Consider the following 16,749-nt stretch of genomic DNA (forward strand, 5'->3'; position numbering starts at 1 on the left):
AGGGAATCTTCCTAACCCAGGGATCAAACGTGTGCCTTACTTCCGCATTGATGGGTAGGTTCTTTACCACTAATGCCACCTGAGAAGCCCAACTGACCATCATTATTCCATTTTATAGATGGGAAAATGGGGCATGGAGAGGTAAATGACTTGCCTAGAATCATACAACTAGTAAGTGGTAGATGAAGATTGAAATCAGGCAGTGTGACTCCTCCAGCACATCTACGCACAGCGTTTTAGCATATTCTGTCTGCTGCGTCACCATTTTATGTGTGTTTAGCCTCCCCAGTGAGAGTGTAGATCCTTTAGGGGCAAGCATAGCACCTCGAACTTCTTCAGCCTGTCCTCAACAAGGCCCAGGATGGTGCCAGGGACTAAGGATACTGATCATAGATATGGATTTAATTGTATTAAAAAGAAAACAAACAAGTCAATGTGTTTACTTCACGAAGAGTGCTTTTGAAATTAATATTAATTTTCAAGACTTGTTTTCAAGACAGATATCTCTAAAAAGCAAACAATAACTGATCTAAATATGGTCTGGCCTTAATTTTCCTCATCTAGCAACAGAAAGACCAAATTTTAAAACAGTTTTAACTAAAAGAAATTAAGATGTTGTTATGAACTGCCTTTAATATAAACCCACTCATTATCTGTGGAATTCTTTAGGACAAATACAATTCAAAGATGGGACATAAAGAAGGGTGGAATGGGGATTTCCCTGGTGATCCAGTGGCTAAGACTCCAAGCTCCCAATGCAGGGGCCCAGGTTCAATCCCTAGTTCTTAGGTAACTAGATCCTAGAGTCCAGCTAAAGATTCCACTTGCCATAATGAACATTGAAGATTCAGGGTGCTGCAATTAAGAGATCCCATGCTGCAACCAAGACCCTGTGCAGTCAGATAAATTAAAAAATAGAAAAAAAATTTAAAAGAAGGATGCAATGAAAGATCCTCCTTTTTCATTCTTGTCAAATAGGCAAGTGGTTTATAAACTTGGCTTCTAGAAGGTGTTGGTAAGTGCAAAACACAATTACTGTGCTTCCTGCTGCCTCAGCCAGCTTGGTGGTGAAACATGTTTAGTAGTACATAACATGATGCCAGTTTTGGGGGGCAGAGATAAGAAAAAAATGCTATGGCTTATCCAAGTGAAATTACTGGAGAATTCTGGGTTGGATTACCTAAATTGGATTTTGGCTAAATGATTAAAGTGAAGTCTCTAAATGGGTAGAAAAGGCTGCTGGACCTTTAATGACCAGGGAAGATTAATATGACTCCATGTTGTAACTCAGTTGAAAGCCAGCCCTTTCCACAGTGGCCCCTGACACCAAAGCTGGCACAAGCTGGTTCAGAAGAAAGAGTGCCAGCATGTTGAATTACCAAATCATTTCCTAGAGCAGATTTTTCTTGGATACCTCCCATGCAGTTTCATCAAGGCATGGATCCTATTTCATTTATGAGCTCATAGCCCTAAGTGATGTCTATATGAATACTCAGAGAAAGGATTAAAGGAAGAGTCAAGAATATTTTTAATATCAAGGTGCTAAAGGCAAAAAAAAAAATACTAGGCTTCTAGGGCTTGAGTGCTGAAATTGACACCAGCATGAACCTCATATATTGCTCTAGCCATGTTTGCCATTTCCAGTGACTGCCACCATGCTTCTTACATCCCATATCCCTTTCTTATTTTAGAAAGCTGTTTAAAGCTGCTTGCTAATGGAAACTCTGGCAGCATCTTCAATGAGACAACTATTGTAAGTTTATATCGACAGGATCCTATCTGTTCTTCTCGTTCCCAAGTATGTAAATAACACTGTGCCCAGTACTTGGTAGGTACACCATGTATGCTGTTAAACTCTTGGTTCTTTTTATTGCACTGTGGCCTAGTGTAAGAATATTCTCTCCCCTTAAAACTTCCCCGAGCTCATTCCCCATTCTCATTCAGTCCTTCCTTCCTATCATTACTCTAATATCTTCTACACAAGATGATTCCCCTATTGAAGGAAATTTTGGTGGAGGATTTTCTGCTTCAGTTTGAGCAGCCAAAACTCCAACTCTAACACCTATCTGCAGGAAGAATCTTAAGGTTGTCCAATGGTTCGCCTCTTCCTATTATCCACCTCCTTATAGCCACATCTCTCAAAATCCTCTGCACATGGTTCTCCTTCATTTCTCAGATTGCAGTTTTTCTTCAAGTGCCTGTATCTGTAGGGAACAGAGAACAATGTCCTTAGTGCCACAGTGCATCCCCATCACATTTTAATTGTCTTCAAGCATTTAGAGAGAAGAATCTGCACTTGGAATTGTGAAACCTAGTTTCTAGTATTGAATGATGGAAACCACTTACCTTTTTGCTCATTTCCAAACAGGGAATAAAGATCCTATTGCCAAACATCTCTTGGGAGCAAGGACTAGAATCTTTATTATATTTGAAAATGCACAAAATCTATGAAATTATGCAAATAAAATATAAATACAGGCAAATTCAAACAATTTCAAAAATGTTAGTTAACTCAGAGTAAAGAGTCACTCGTCTGGTCTGCCAAAATTTACCTGCAAATAGCCAAATAAGTCATATTGAAATTAAAAGAGCTTTTACTCTTCAAAACACTTAAGAGTATTGCCCTAAAAAGGTAAACACTATAATAGGTCTTTGAAGTAGGAACTGGTTCTGCTGCCTTTCTCCCTCATTCCAGCCCCTTCAAAGTCATCAAAGCAATGTTCTTAAAAGTGTGAATGTCTTACAAGTAGCTTCTAATTGATTTTCCCTTCACTCTGTTCCTCACTGATCAGAGGTAATCTGACTTTTACATCCCTAATTATGCCTTTTTCAAAGAATATTAAGGCTAATATTGGTTTTAAATGGTCCTAAATGCATCTCTGCTTTTAACCTGGGCTGCTCTGGCCATCATGCATCCTGATATTAGAGCAATCCTAAAGACAATATGTCCCAAGCCCCCAAACAGTAGGGTTTGTTTCAGGGTTACTTCTCTTTCTTTTTTCTCAAACAACTGTTGGATGTTCCCTACTTGATGATTTTCTTAGACCCCACTCCCAAAAGAAGATCAAAGTGTTCAAAGGATCACCCTTGTCTGAGTGATTTTCAGATTTAATGCATATTTTAAAAAAGTGAAAAGCTCAAACCTTTGGGGGATATTTTTCAAAACTAAGATCCCTAGGCCCCATATCTCAGATACTTTAATCTAGTTGGGTAAGGCTAGGGATGTGCATTTTAAATGAGTAAGCTAACTGGTTCACAGATGTTGGTAATCTTTTTTGGAGAAACACTGTACTGCACAATAATATCTATCCCAGGCCCAACTGATCTTCCTGAATTAGTTCCCATACTAACTCCCAACTTCCATTCTTACTGTGTACACCTCATACGCATGTGGGTGCACACACACACACACACTCACACACACACACTCACATTGGGCCACAGAGGATAATGCATAGTCCAGCTTGTATGTTCTTCCCCGGTTCTCTCAGCCTTGACTGTCCTCCTTTCCCTTTGCCAGATGAAATCTGTATGTTTTCAAGGCCTTGCCCAGACACAAGTCGTAAAGCCTGCTCTGATATCCTAGTTAGGATTCTTTCCTTGAAATTTCTGCAGAACCAATTTATATGTCATCTGATCCTTACTGAAATATTGTTCACATTACATTGATTTTTTAGCCTATCAGTGTTCATTACTAAACTGTGAAATACTTGGAGCCAAGTATCATACCTCTTTATCTTTTTAGTCCTAGCAGAGGGCTGTTAATTTAATAATTGCTAAATAAATGTTTGTAAAATTAAACTTAGTTTAATTATGTCTATTAGATGTATTTAAAGTTAATTAAGCACTTCTCCCATCTTCTCTTGCAATATTGAGATCATCTCTGTGTACATGTAATAATACACAGCCCAGCGAGGCAAAATTATACATTACTATGTCTGTATTTGAAAGGGCTGCCTATCTTCTTTTTGCAACTGTGGGCTCCAGAATTTCACCCATAATAGACAGGCTGTAACTACAAGTATCTAAATACAAAAAAAGAAATACTTAGGATTGTTTTTTAATGCAGAACTTAAAAAGAGGCCGAATATTTACTGGGAAATTAAATAATCCAATAATAAGAAGCTTCTGCAATCAAAGGAAACTGTTAGCAAGGTGAAAAGACAGCCTTCAGAATGGGAGAAAATAATAGCAAATGAAGCAACTGACAAACAACTAATCTCAAAAATCTACAAGCAGCTCCTACAGCTCAACTCCAGAAAAATAAATGACCCAATCAAAAAATGGGCCAAAGAACTAAATAGACATTTCTCCAAAGAAGACATACAGATGGCTAACAAACACATGAAAAGATGCTCAACATCACTCATTATCAGAGAAATGCAAATCAAAACCACTATGAGGTACCATTTCACACCAGTCAGAATGGCTGCGATCCAAAAGTCTACAAATAATAAATGCTGGAGAGGGTGTAGAGAAAAGGGAACCCTCTTACACTGTTGGTGGGAATGCAAATTAGTACAGCCACTATGGAGAACAGCGTGGAGATTCCTTAAAAAAACTGGAAATAGAACTGCCTTATGATCCAGCAATCCCACTGCTGGGCATACACACTGAGGAAACCAGAAGGGAAAGAGACACGTGTACCCCAATTGTTCATCACAGCACTGTTTATAATAGCCAGGACATGGAAGCAACCTAGATGCCCATCAGCAGATGAATGGATAAGAAAGCTGTGGTACATATACACAATGGAGTATTACTCAGCCATTAAAAAGAATACATTTGAATCAGTTCTAATGAGGTGGATGAAACTGGAGCCTATTATACAGAGTGAAGTAAGCCAGAAGGAAAAACACCAATACAGTATACTAACGCATATATATGGAATTTAGAAAGATGGTAACAGTAACCCTGTGTACGAGACAGCAAAAGAGACACTGATGTATAGAACAGTCTTATGGACTCTGTGGGAGAGGGAGAGGGTGGGAAGATTTGGGAGAATGGCATTGAAACATGTAAAATATCATGTATGAAACGAGATGCCAGTCCAGGTTCGATGCACGATACTGGATGCTTGGGGCTGGTGTGCTGGGACGACCCAGAGGGATGGTGTGGGGAGGGAGGAGGGAGGAGGGTTCAGGATGGGGAGCACGTGTATACCTGTGGCAGATTCATTTTGATATTTGGCAAAACTAATACAATTATGTAAAGTTTAAAAATAAAAAGAATTTTAAAAAAATATTATATATAATAAATTTTGTTTTTAAAAACAAACAAACAAAAAAGAAAACCTTTTATACTCATCAAATTAGCAGAATATTAAAAGAATTGATAATATCGTATATTATTAAGGAGATGGGTGAACTGAGCACCCTCGTCTATGGTGGATATGTAGATTAGCACAACAGTTCTGGAGAACAAACTGATAGCTTCTATTAAGATATAAGGTCTCACTGAGCCAGTATTTCTTCTGTTTTGTAATCTTCCCTAGAGACATCCACACAGGAATACACAGAAGAATGCACACCAATATTCACTGTAGCTTTGACTGTAATAGCTATAGATCTACTTCTTAGGGGATATGTAAATAAATGTTGGTATGGTCACACTATAGGATATTATGCAGCAGTTAATTATAAAAGATACAGACATGTACTGACACAGAAAGATCTTTACGATACATTATTGAGTTCAAAGTGAAAGTTGTAGCACCTATATTGTAGGATATAAGTTGATACTAAAAATTTAACAAAGTAGTATCTATACTGAACTGCAGTTCAGATGTAAACCTATGTATTAAAAGGTGTGGAAGACCATTACACAAACTGATGACATGAGTTACCCCTCCTAAGGAGATGAATGAAATTAGCTCAGTGGATTTAGGGGGAAGGGAGACAATGGACTTTTCCTTTATTTGTATTGTCTGAGTATATGTTAAGTGAACTTGTATTCATATGTGAATACCATTATGGAAATGTTTTACCTAAAGGACTTTGGCTGTAAAATGATAAATACATTCTATGACATACTTGGTATAGTAGAGAACAGTATTATGGTTATCTTACTATACAGATACCATGTAATTAGCTTAAAACTGCAGTTTCCAAAGGATGTGCACATTCTAATGCTAATTGCCAATTTCCTTTAACAAAAGCTTGACACAGACACTTAAGTAGCCTGTTGAAAGCAGAGATCTCTGTTTGGTCTGGTTACACTCACTTTCTTCCTGTTTCCATGGGTCTTCCTCTCCATGCCCTCCCGCCTGCATGCTTATACTCACCCTGTGTTATCATTTTCCTATCCCAGGACTGATGACAAATCACAGAAGTCCTTACTCTCTACAGCTCTGTATGTATTAGTTAGAGTTCTTCAGAGAAACAAACTAAGGGCCTAGATATAGATATATAAAAAGAGATTTATTATGAGGAATTGGCTCACTTTGTTATGAATGTTGAGAAGCCCCATGACCTGTTGTCTGCAAGTTGGAGGTTCAGGAAGGCTGGGAGTATAGATTAAGTCCAAACCCAAAGACCTGGGAACCAGAGGAACCAATAATGAACGTCCCAGTCTGAATTTGAAGGCCCAGGAACCAGGAGCACCGATGTCTATGGGCAGGAGAAGACAGATGTCCCAGCTCGAGTGCAGAGAAAATTCTCTTATCCTATACCACTTGCTCCTTGGAAGAAAAGCTATCACCAACCTAGACAGCATGTTAAAAAGCAGAGACAGTACTTTGCCAACAAGGTTCATCCAATCAAAGGTATGGTTTTTCCAGTAGTCATGTATGGATGTGAGAGTTGGACTCCAAAGAAAGCTGAGTGCCAAAGAATTAATGCTTTTGAACTATGGTGTTGGAGAAGACTCCTGAGAGTTCCTTGGGCTGCAAGGAAATCAAACCAGTCAATCCTAAAGGAAATCAGGTGTGAATACTCATTGGAAGGACTGATGCTGAAGTTGAAGCTCCAATACTTTGGCCACCTGATGTGAAGAACTGACTCATTGGGAAGATCCTGATGCTGGAAAAGATTGAAGTCAGGAGGAAAAGGGGATGATAGAGGATGAGGTGGTTGGAAGGCATCACCGACTTGATGGACATGAGTTTGAGCAAGCTCCGGCAGTTGGTGATGGACAGGGAAGCGTGCTGCAGTCCATGGGGTCACAAAGAGTTGGGCACGACTGAGTGACTGAACTGAACTGAACTGATACCCTTTAGTTCCATTCAGGTCCTCAGTGGATTAGATGATGGCCACCAGCACTGGTGAGGGCACTGTTCTTTACCTAGTCTGCAGATGCAAATGTGAATCTCAACCAGAAACACCCTCACATTTCTCACATGGAGAAGTAATGCTTTCCCAGCTATGTGCAAACCCTAGTCGATGCCCCAGTCAAACTAAGGCATAAGATTCACCACACAACCCTGCCTAGCCGATGGCTTTGCATACTAGCCAAAAATGGATGCACAACCTTGCAATTTGCTCTCTTGCTAACACAAACTGAAAGTGCTGCTCCTGAAGCTGTGTTCTCTGCACCCCAAAGGGGGAGTATTTTAAATGTCCTATTCCTGGGCAAGTCACTGTGACTGTGGGTTCAAGCTAAAATGAATTTTCCTCCCCCTTTCCTCCTACCTGTAGAAAGAAACTTGGAGTTGAGATATTCCCTATTTTTCATGAGGCCCAAACTTACTTATACAATCTAGGGAAGCCCTCTTTGGAAAAGCAAATAAAAAATTACAAGTAAAAATTGCTAGGGTCCCTCTCAGTTTCTTATATTTATATGTACGTGTAAGGTCCTAAATCTTAAGCTTCATTATCTTCTTGATAAGAACCCTCTGCTCAGCATGTCATATCAGTAAATGTGCACCTGAAGTGGTTTCATCATCTCATCACCATGATCAGGTAAGTTATGTAACACTCCGGGTCATTTAGTAAACATTACCTACATCTACATCAGCCACTGGGGCTTCCCTGGTGGCTCAGATGGTAAAGAATCTGCCTGCAATGCAGGAGACCTGGGTTCAGTCCCTAGGTTGGGAAGATCCCCTGGAGAAGGAAATGGCAACCCACTCTAGTATTCTTGCCTGGAGAATCCCAGGAACAGAGGAGTCTGGCAGGCTATAGTTGATGGGGTCGTAGAGAGTCAGACAACACTGAGCAACTAAGCACACACACACATGCACACCTACATCTGAGAACTGATGCTTTTGAATTGTGGTGCTAGAGAAGATGCTTGAGAGTACCTTGGATACTTGCAAGGAGATCAAACCAGTCAATCCTAAAGGAAATCAAACCTGAATATTCATTGAAAGGACTGACACTGAAGCTAAAGCTTTAATACTTTGGTCACCTGATGTGAAGAGCCAACTCACTGGAAAAGACCCTGATGCTGGGAAAGATTGAGGGCAGGAGGAGGCGGGGACAACAGAGGATGAGATAGTTGGATGGCATCATTGACTCAATGAACTTGAGTTTGAGCAAACTCCAGGAGATAGTGAAGGACAGGGAAGCCTGGCTTGCTGCAGTCCATGGGGTTGCAAAGAGTCATACACAGCTGAGTGACTGAACAACAACAAGCTACCTCTGATGATGGTGGTAAGAATGATATAAATCAGAGTATATGAACATACATTTAGCTCTAACATAAAAATGTACACCCTGTTTTAGCTATCCTATAGGTCATGGATAAAATATACTCAAAGAAAATAAAAGTAGAAAAAAAAAACTCAGTGCCATTCAAGGACCCACAAATTTTATGTACATAGGTAGTTATAATTTTCTGAAAAACTGTTTTACTGTTTATAAGAGTTTGTTAATACAAACTTTATACATGTTTTGGTTGACAAGTTTTATAGTTGGCAGATTACCTGTAGGAAATGGAAATTGTTTCTCCTGCACTAATAGTGTGATTAATGCAGCATTTCTAGTGTCCCTACCTTCAGTGACCATACACTGATGCTCCCTGAAAAATTCATGGACAAATGAAATAATACTTTGAATTGGGTGTAAGGAAAGCTGCTTGTATTCCAGGGTATTGTCATCTTGGAACAATGTGGATCTTGAGCCAGCCATAAGTTTATCATAAAATTATGGAGGGTGGAGTGAAGGGGAACTCACTGCTTTCAGTTCAGTTCAGTTCAGTTGCTCGGTCGTGTCCGACACTTTGCAAACCCATGGACTTCAGCACGCCAGGCCTCCCTGTCCATCACCAGCTCCTGGAGCTTACTCAAACTCATATCCATTGAGTTGGTGATGCCATCCAACCATCTCATCCTCTGTCACCCCATTTTCCTCCCGCCTTCAATCTTTCCCAGCATCAGGGTCTTTTCAAACGAGTAAGTTCTTCGCATCAGGTGGCCAAAGTATTGGAATTTCAGCTTTAGCATCAGTCCTTCCAATGAATATTCAGGACTGATCTCCTTTAGGATGGACTGGTTGGATCTCCTTGCAGTCCAAGGGATTCTCAAAAGTCTTCTCCAACACCACAGTCAAAAGAATCAGTTCTTCGGTGCTCAGCTTTCTTTATAGTCCAACTCTCACATCCATACATGACCACTGGAAAATCCAAAGCTTTGACTAGACAGACCTTTGTTGGCACCACTTACTAAAGACCAATGAAAGAAACAGTGAGAGGTTGAGAATTATTTAATAGCAGACCTTCTTTTTAATACTAAATGGGGAAATTTAAGCAAATTTTAAAGTCTGTCTTTACACATTGTGGTAAAGTAAAAATTTTTAAGTAACAATGATCATGTTTTTTTTAATCATGTCAGCCAAAGATACACTTCCCAGCATCTTCCCTCTGCATTTGCCACATAATTTTTCTAACCTGAACTCTAGCAATCCTAATCACCATCATCATCATCATCATCATTATCACAACAGCTACAATTTATAGGTGCACCCACTCTGGGGCTTCCCAGGTGGCACTACTGGTAAAGAACCTGCCTGCCAATGCAGGAACTGAGAGGCAGGTTCCATCCCTGAGTTGGGAAGATGCTCTGGAGGAGGGCACAGAAACCCACTCCAGTATTCCTGCCTGGAGAATGCTATGGACAGAGGAGCCCGGAAGATCCGTAGGGTCAGAAAGAGTCAGATACGACTGAAGCAACTCTTCATTCACATATGCACCCACTCTGGTCACTGTACTGACTACATATATAAGTGCAATTCTTGCTACGAAATAGATTAAATTCTGCAAAGTTACATCTTCCTAAAAGACCATCTTAATATCTAGGCTCAGATTGAACCTTCACTCTTCCTACTTCCCTGGTATATCACTTAGGACTTTGGGAGCCTTCCATTTACAAGTGCCAGAAAACCTTAAAATAGGATTAAAAAAGAAAAAACCCATATAACTAGAAATCCAGGTATGGCTACCTTCAGCAGAAACTTGATCTGGCAGCTCAATCCATGTAACATGAAATTTGTTTTTCTCTATCCCCCATCCTGCTTTCCTCAATGTTAGCAGCTCTAGAAGGTCCAGGTTCTTCTTTTGAGACTAAAAAAAAAAAAAGCTGCTTAGTTCCAGGCCTCCCATTCTCACCACAGCCCATTGAATGGCAAGGTCCTCAGGAGCCCTTGGATTCAATTCAGTCTTTTTGGTCCACCTTGTCATGTGTCCACTCATATGCCATCACCATCACAGAGGAGCAGGTGAGCTAAGGTGACTGGCTTAAGGGAACGGTTCACCATTTGAGCTCCACATAAGATGACATGATGCGTGCCTCATGGATGAGACTGAAGCAGGAGTAACTTCACTAAAAGGAAAATCTTGGTGCTGTTGTCAGGAAGAGGGAAGAGTAGAGGCTGGGTAAGAGGAAGTATCAACACCAAAAATATATCTACTACACTTGCTAAGTATTATTCCCATACAGGTAAGAGAATCTAAACTCTGACATAGCAATCTGCTCGTGTGCATTCAGCTAAAGATAGTAAATAAAACACTTGATCCCTTATTCTGTTTCTACTCCCTGAATAAAGGGGGAAAAAATGAATCCTAATCTGTAATTCAGAAAATCCTACTACAAAATATCATATTTAATTGCTATGTATATAGATTTTCTTCTCTATAGGAGACCTATGGTAACTTGATAACCAGAATCCAAAGTCTTTCAAAAAAGCAAAGACTGAATCTATGTGAGAGGAAAATGGGCACCAAGATGATCTAAACAGTAGAGCTCTAATGTACTTTCCCTTCTTTACAGAGATTTCCATGTCAGTCAGACCATTTGTACCCATGCCTGGAGAATCCCAGGGACGGGAGGAGCCTGGTGGGCTGCCGTCTATGGGGTCGCACAGAGTCGGACACGACTGAAGCGACTTAGCAGCAGCAGCAGTACCTTCATACTATGCATTTAAAAATGTTTTATATAAATGCTTTTCATCCTTTTATCAAGACTTTGTTGAATTGCCAAAAATATAACTATATTTGAAATTCTTCAAATATGAATAACTGAAATGTGTTAATTCTTAACACATTTGAGTTCAAGATTGTTACATTTGTTGACAATAATGTACCCCAAATATGAGACTAAAATATAGAATACTGCACCATGTGTATTGAACCAGGTATGGGTCTGAATTTTTACCACACTTAACAACAACATGTTTAAACTTGAAGAAAAAACAAAAGAGTTAGAGGAATTTTCTCTTTCATGTGTTAACAGAAGATTTATTTGGAATATTATTTGTGATGGTGGTTGGTTTACCATAAAAGTGCTATTTAACTTGTTTTTAAATGGAGTGGTGAGAAACACACTGGACTGGTGTGAAAGAAATTTGAGTTCTAGTCTAAACTCTGTCACTAACCAGCTGTGTGACCTTGGACAAGTCACCACATTGCTGGGTTTCACTTTCCTTATTTGCACAATGTACAGGTTGGCAGGGATTATCTTTATGAGTTCCCAAGCCCGAACTTATTAGAATTTTGTGAAATAAGCATCCTAAGTAGAGGGGGCTCAATTTACCTAAATATCTAAAATGGAACACTGCCATCCATTCCCCGCCTCGGAAATTGATATCAGATGATGGAGATAGAAAGTTTGTAGGACAATTCTGGGTTTTACAAACAAATTTCCATGTACCTCTTTAATTTGCGATTACCTTAAGTAAGCAATTCCCTTTACACTTTTATTCAAAAATAACAAGCTGTGTTTGAAATGCCGGTATACACCATTTATTACGCTCTCCAACCCAAACATGAAAACATTTGTACTTATGTTATGACTTCACCTGGTGGCTTTCATTTTCCCCAACATAAAGACAGGGTGAAGCAAAGTAATAGAAAAATAGAAAACATCTTTGTCGGAAAATGAGATTGCAGCTGTGTAACTGGAGCACACAACCATAAATCAGAATGTCAAATCCAAAACACATGACTTTTTGCAAGTTCTCCATGTGCGCTCTAATGTGATTACAGCCTGGTTGCTATTATGATTTAAAACAAAGTCTTTCATGCTAGAAACAAAATGCGGAATGTGAGCCGCCTGGGGGAGAGAGCTGCAAGCTAGCTAGCGACATACCCCTTGCTGTCAGAGAGGTGGGCTACAGCATTTCCAGCACTGGTTTGTCAGGTGTGAGAGAACCAGAGGATACAAGAGGAACCTTGGCAGAGGTCTTAACATGAGGGACAAATTAGCCAGCAGTGTTCAGCTCAGCTTGACAATCTGAAATTAGCTTCTTTCTCCCCCCTCCCCATCTTTTTTTTTCTAAGCAGAATCTTGAAGCCAAATACAAAGATTACAGAAGTCATTCTTTCCTGCCTATCACATAAACAAATGGCCCAGCTGTTATTGCTAAGATTCCAGTTTTAAACTTGGACTTTCTTGTATAAACTTCAATGTAATGGTATTTAAAGTGTCATAGGCAATAAGCATCTAATCCTGCTCAATAAATTGTAGGCTCATTGCATGAACTCCTAGAGCTGTTAAAGACAGCTGTGCTTTTTTTGTAATTTAAGTCATTTCCAAATTGGGCAGCTCTCCAGGTGTATTTTCAGACAAACAATGTGTGCTAGAAAAAGTGATGTTCTGAGTCTTTCGGCAATGGAATAAACACAAAGGAGTAAAAGTGGAGATATAAGACAGTGCAAACATCATCCCTGATCACCCCAGGAAGGTAGGCATCAAGGTCAGGGTGCTAGGAAGCTGTTCTTGTGTCCTTGAACTATTCAAATATGAGCCAGGACATTTCCCTCCAAGGACCTTTTGCAAGCCCAATTACTTTTGTAACTGGTTGCTGAGCCAATGCCATTGATGGGTACCAGGATGGAAGACAACAATTTAGTATTTCTCAAAATAGAACCATCAACTCCCAGAGCAAAGCCACAACTCTGAAGTAGAAAAAGCTCCTCCCACAGCTGATATTTAAAGTGTCAGGAGAAAATGGTTTCCACCCTCTGATGTCATTGCCACAATCATCCTGAGACCATAGAATAAGATGGAATTGCAAGAGGTCATTTCAACCTGTGTACTGTCTCTAAGAGGACCCACAACAAGAGCATTTAAAGATTAATTGGTTATTATTTTATATCCAAAAAATTATTAAGCATTAAATGAATCATTTTCTAGTTATAAGAGCTCTGGTGGGTAGAACAGGGAGGGTGCTTATCTACATCCACCCCAAGCTGAACTTTCTACGATCTGCTGATGTACCTGAGTAGGAAGAAGCCCACATTCTTCCGCACCAGGGTTAGATGCTGATGTGTGTTCTCCAGGGATACCACTGCCAAGGTCTGCCTTTTGGACCTGATTCCAGAGGATTGCTGTTGCTGTTGTAGTTGCTTCACTTTGCTGGTTGTTTCATCATCAGCGTTTGGTTTGCACCTACAAGATCTTCTTGCCCACCTTTGTTCTGTCCTGTGCATTATCTTTTGAGCTAGACACATCTGATGTCTACCTCCCTCTCAACAGTGCAGAGAAAAGCACAGGCAAAACATAAATCACAGACCTGGAGCCCACAGTGGAGTTCCCCTGAGTCCCTCTGTGGTGGGTTGAACTTCATCATAGACAAACTAGGCCTGAAATGAATCAACACCTCTTTCAGTTGCTGGAACATAACCCAAGCTCACAGGTGGAGGCAATTTCAAGCAATGACTCAGGATTGCTTTTGGCCTAGGTGGACAGCTGGGCAGCTACACCTAGTCCCAAAACTCTTAGAAATGACCTTCTGAATATCTGCCCCCACACAACCCCCAAAATGACAGTTCTACATGCAAAGTAGAAAATTCCTACTGAGAAACTTTTAAGCTAAGGCTTAATAATTAGCACTTCCCTTCATCTCGGACTACTGGTGATACTCCCACTGTCCCTCTTTGAGAATGTTCAGACCTGTCACCTCCAAGGAAAGCTTCACCTCAGGCAAAAGCAATGGTCCACTTGTTTCCGGCTCCATAGAGTGAAACCCCTCAGGCTTTGTTCAGTTTTGAGGGGAAACTCAACAGCTCTGAACAGATTAAAGACCTAACCAAAAAAATGTCCAGAAACAACTAATCTCTCAGTGTCACTTCAAACAAGTATAACATACCAGACACATGGTATTTATCAAACAATTTAGTCTCTCAGCTAGCCAACCTATTGGGTCCTATTTCTCTCATTTAAAAAGTCTCTAAAAGCCTACAGCAGTCTTGTCAAAACTACAAGTGATGGTATTCAGAATTTTATTCTCATGGCAATTTACCCAATACTACAGGTAGCATTTTTCAATGTGTGCATGACTAAACCACTCTTTAATTTTCACAAAAATATCTTGAAAGGAAGAACATGCCCCATAGAATGGAATGGTGGGTAGGTTTTTTTTTTTTTTAAGCTAAAAGCTGAAGAATGAAATTATTGAAACCATCTTCTGTTCCTACTTTAATTTTCACCAGCTTTTTGCTAGTTTACTTTAACAAGTAATGTTTGATTGAATTCAGGCCTGCTTTTGTTTACAAAATGAACCAGAGCCAGCAAGTCATGGCCTGGCTAATTTGCACATCCAGTGCCTTGGTCTCCTCCCCTTTAAACAGAAATCTGGAGTTTGTGATTTATTGTTGATTTGGTTAGTTCAAATGATTTTGATGGTTAAAATCTACTTTCCACCCCATCCTTGAGATTTTCACCAAAAGTACCCCATCTATGTCCACTGTACAAGGCAGAAATGATCCCCCTGCCCCAAATAAATGCAAAGTACATCTCTTTAACTCCCAAGATTTCAGATGCCAACAAAAGAAACTGAGAATGAGAATCCACAGATGGAAGGAGGGAAAAGCAGTGTCCATACTGCATTTGCTTTAGAAACTAAACTGACCCTTTGTGAAGAGTTATGTTCTGAGGGCAAAGTAAAGTGATCGTTGTTGCTGACAGCTCTCTTGGAATCTTTATGCACCTCTTTGTTTGCCAGTCAGGTAAACCAGTGCTTCTCAAATGCAGCAGAGCATCAGAATGACCTTGGAAGGCCTATTTCTGAATCTCTCCTTCTGGAAATTCTGATTTAAATTCTGATCTGTATGTTCACAGAGTACTCCCAAATGGTTCTGGATATCTACCAAGCTCTGAAACATGGGTCTAGTCTTTATGCATGTTTAATGTCAACCCAGCCAGCCAGTCTCATTTCTTCCTCTGGTTGACTTCTCTACTGAGAATCTGAAGGTTTCTTCTTCAAGGTTGTGAAAATGGAGTGGTGCTCCTTATATAGTAAAATGAGAGTAAATATATAGAGGGGGTAATCCATCCCACACTACTGTTGGGGTTGCTCCTCAAGATCATGACAGAAAGCTGGAAATCATGTAGCTCTCACATGCCCACAGTCTGTCCTTAGTGTTCCATCTCCATTCAATCTTCCAGTCTCCTAATAGTGAGGCGAGACATTCCCAGTCTTCCCCACCTCCATGTAATCGGCTACCTTTTTTGTGATCTATCCCCCTTTTCTTTTGGGTTGACTATTTAAATGGAAACTCATTTGAAATAAAAAGGGAATTTACCCAAGACTATGGGTATTGAGGGAATGACTGTTAGCTCTGAAAGGAAAAGAACCATACCAACTCACTTATCCCTGTATCTCCAAATCAGAGCCTAGTGTACTCCACACGGCAGATGTTCAGTCAATATCTATTGAATAGAAACAAATGGATGGCCAAAGTTCAATGTGCTCTTAGAGATGACTTTAATAACCTATGACTTGTTAGAATGCACTTTAACCATATGGAGGGCCCCCCTGGTGGCTCAGAAGGTAAAGCATCTGCCTGCAATGTGGGAGACCTGGGTTCAATCCCTGGGTTGGGAAGATCCTCTGGAGAAGGAAAAGGCAACCCACTTCAGTATTCTGGCCTGGAAAACCTCATGGACAGAGAAGCCTGGTAGGCTACACTCCATGGGTTCTCAAAGAGTTGGACACGACTGAACAACTTCACTTTCACTTTCTTTTAACCATATGGAATCATAAAATTTTAGGGCTAGAAGGGCTAATGAGGTCATGAAAGTTATGGTCTTTCCAAGATCATCAGCACTTGAATGGCAAATCTCAGACTAGTAAAAAATCCAATGTTTATTATTATTTTTATGGTTTTGTTCTATTTTGTTAGTACTTATCTCTAAAACAATTACTAATGCTTCCTATGATAGGATAGGAGGAGACAGATAAGGAAAAGATACCTAAAAAAATACCTAGAAGTGTCTCTGACATGTGGCAAACACTAAATTTAAGCTTTCATTATTTTATTATATTATACAACATTCCCTTTCCAAGTCATATGCCTGATTTCTAAATCATCCAT

At 39.9% G+C, this 16,749-nt stretch overlaps 1 long non-coding RNA gene across 1 annotated transcript; it reads right to left on the reverse strand.

Annotated features, from left to right (window-relative positions):
- Window positions 1-1,504: 1,504 nt before the first annotated feature.
- On the reverse strand, window positions 1,505-14,028 carry LOC147364339 (uncharacterized). Its single transcript, XR_015134388.1, has 3 exons — window positions 13,652-14,028; window positions 10,377-10,497; window positions 1,505-2,204 (listed from the first exon to the last, which is right to left on the reverse strand). It is a non-coding gene; the product is annotated as an uncharacterized LOC147364339 (long non-coding RNA).
- Between the last annotated feature and the right edge of the window lie 2,721 nt (window positions 14,029-16,749).

This window comes from Bos grunniens, chromosome 10 (genome assembly GCF_055505025.1).
Source record: "Bos grunniens cultivar Pamir isolate PY7600 chromosome 10, Bosgru_T2T1.0, whole genome shotgun sequence".
In the NCBI taxonomy this organism is placed as follows: Eukaryota; Metazoa; Chordata; class Mammalia; order Artiodactyla; family Bovidae; genus Bos; species Bos grunniens.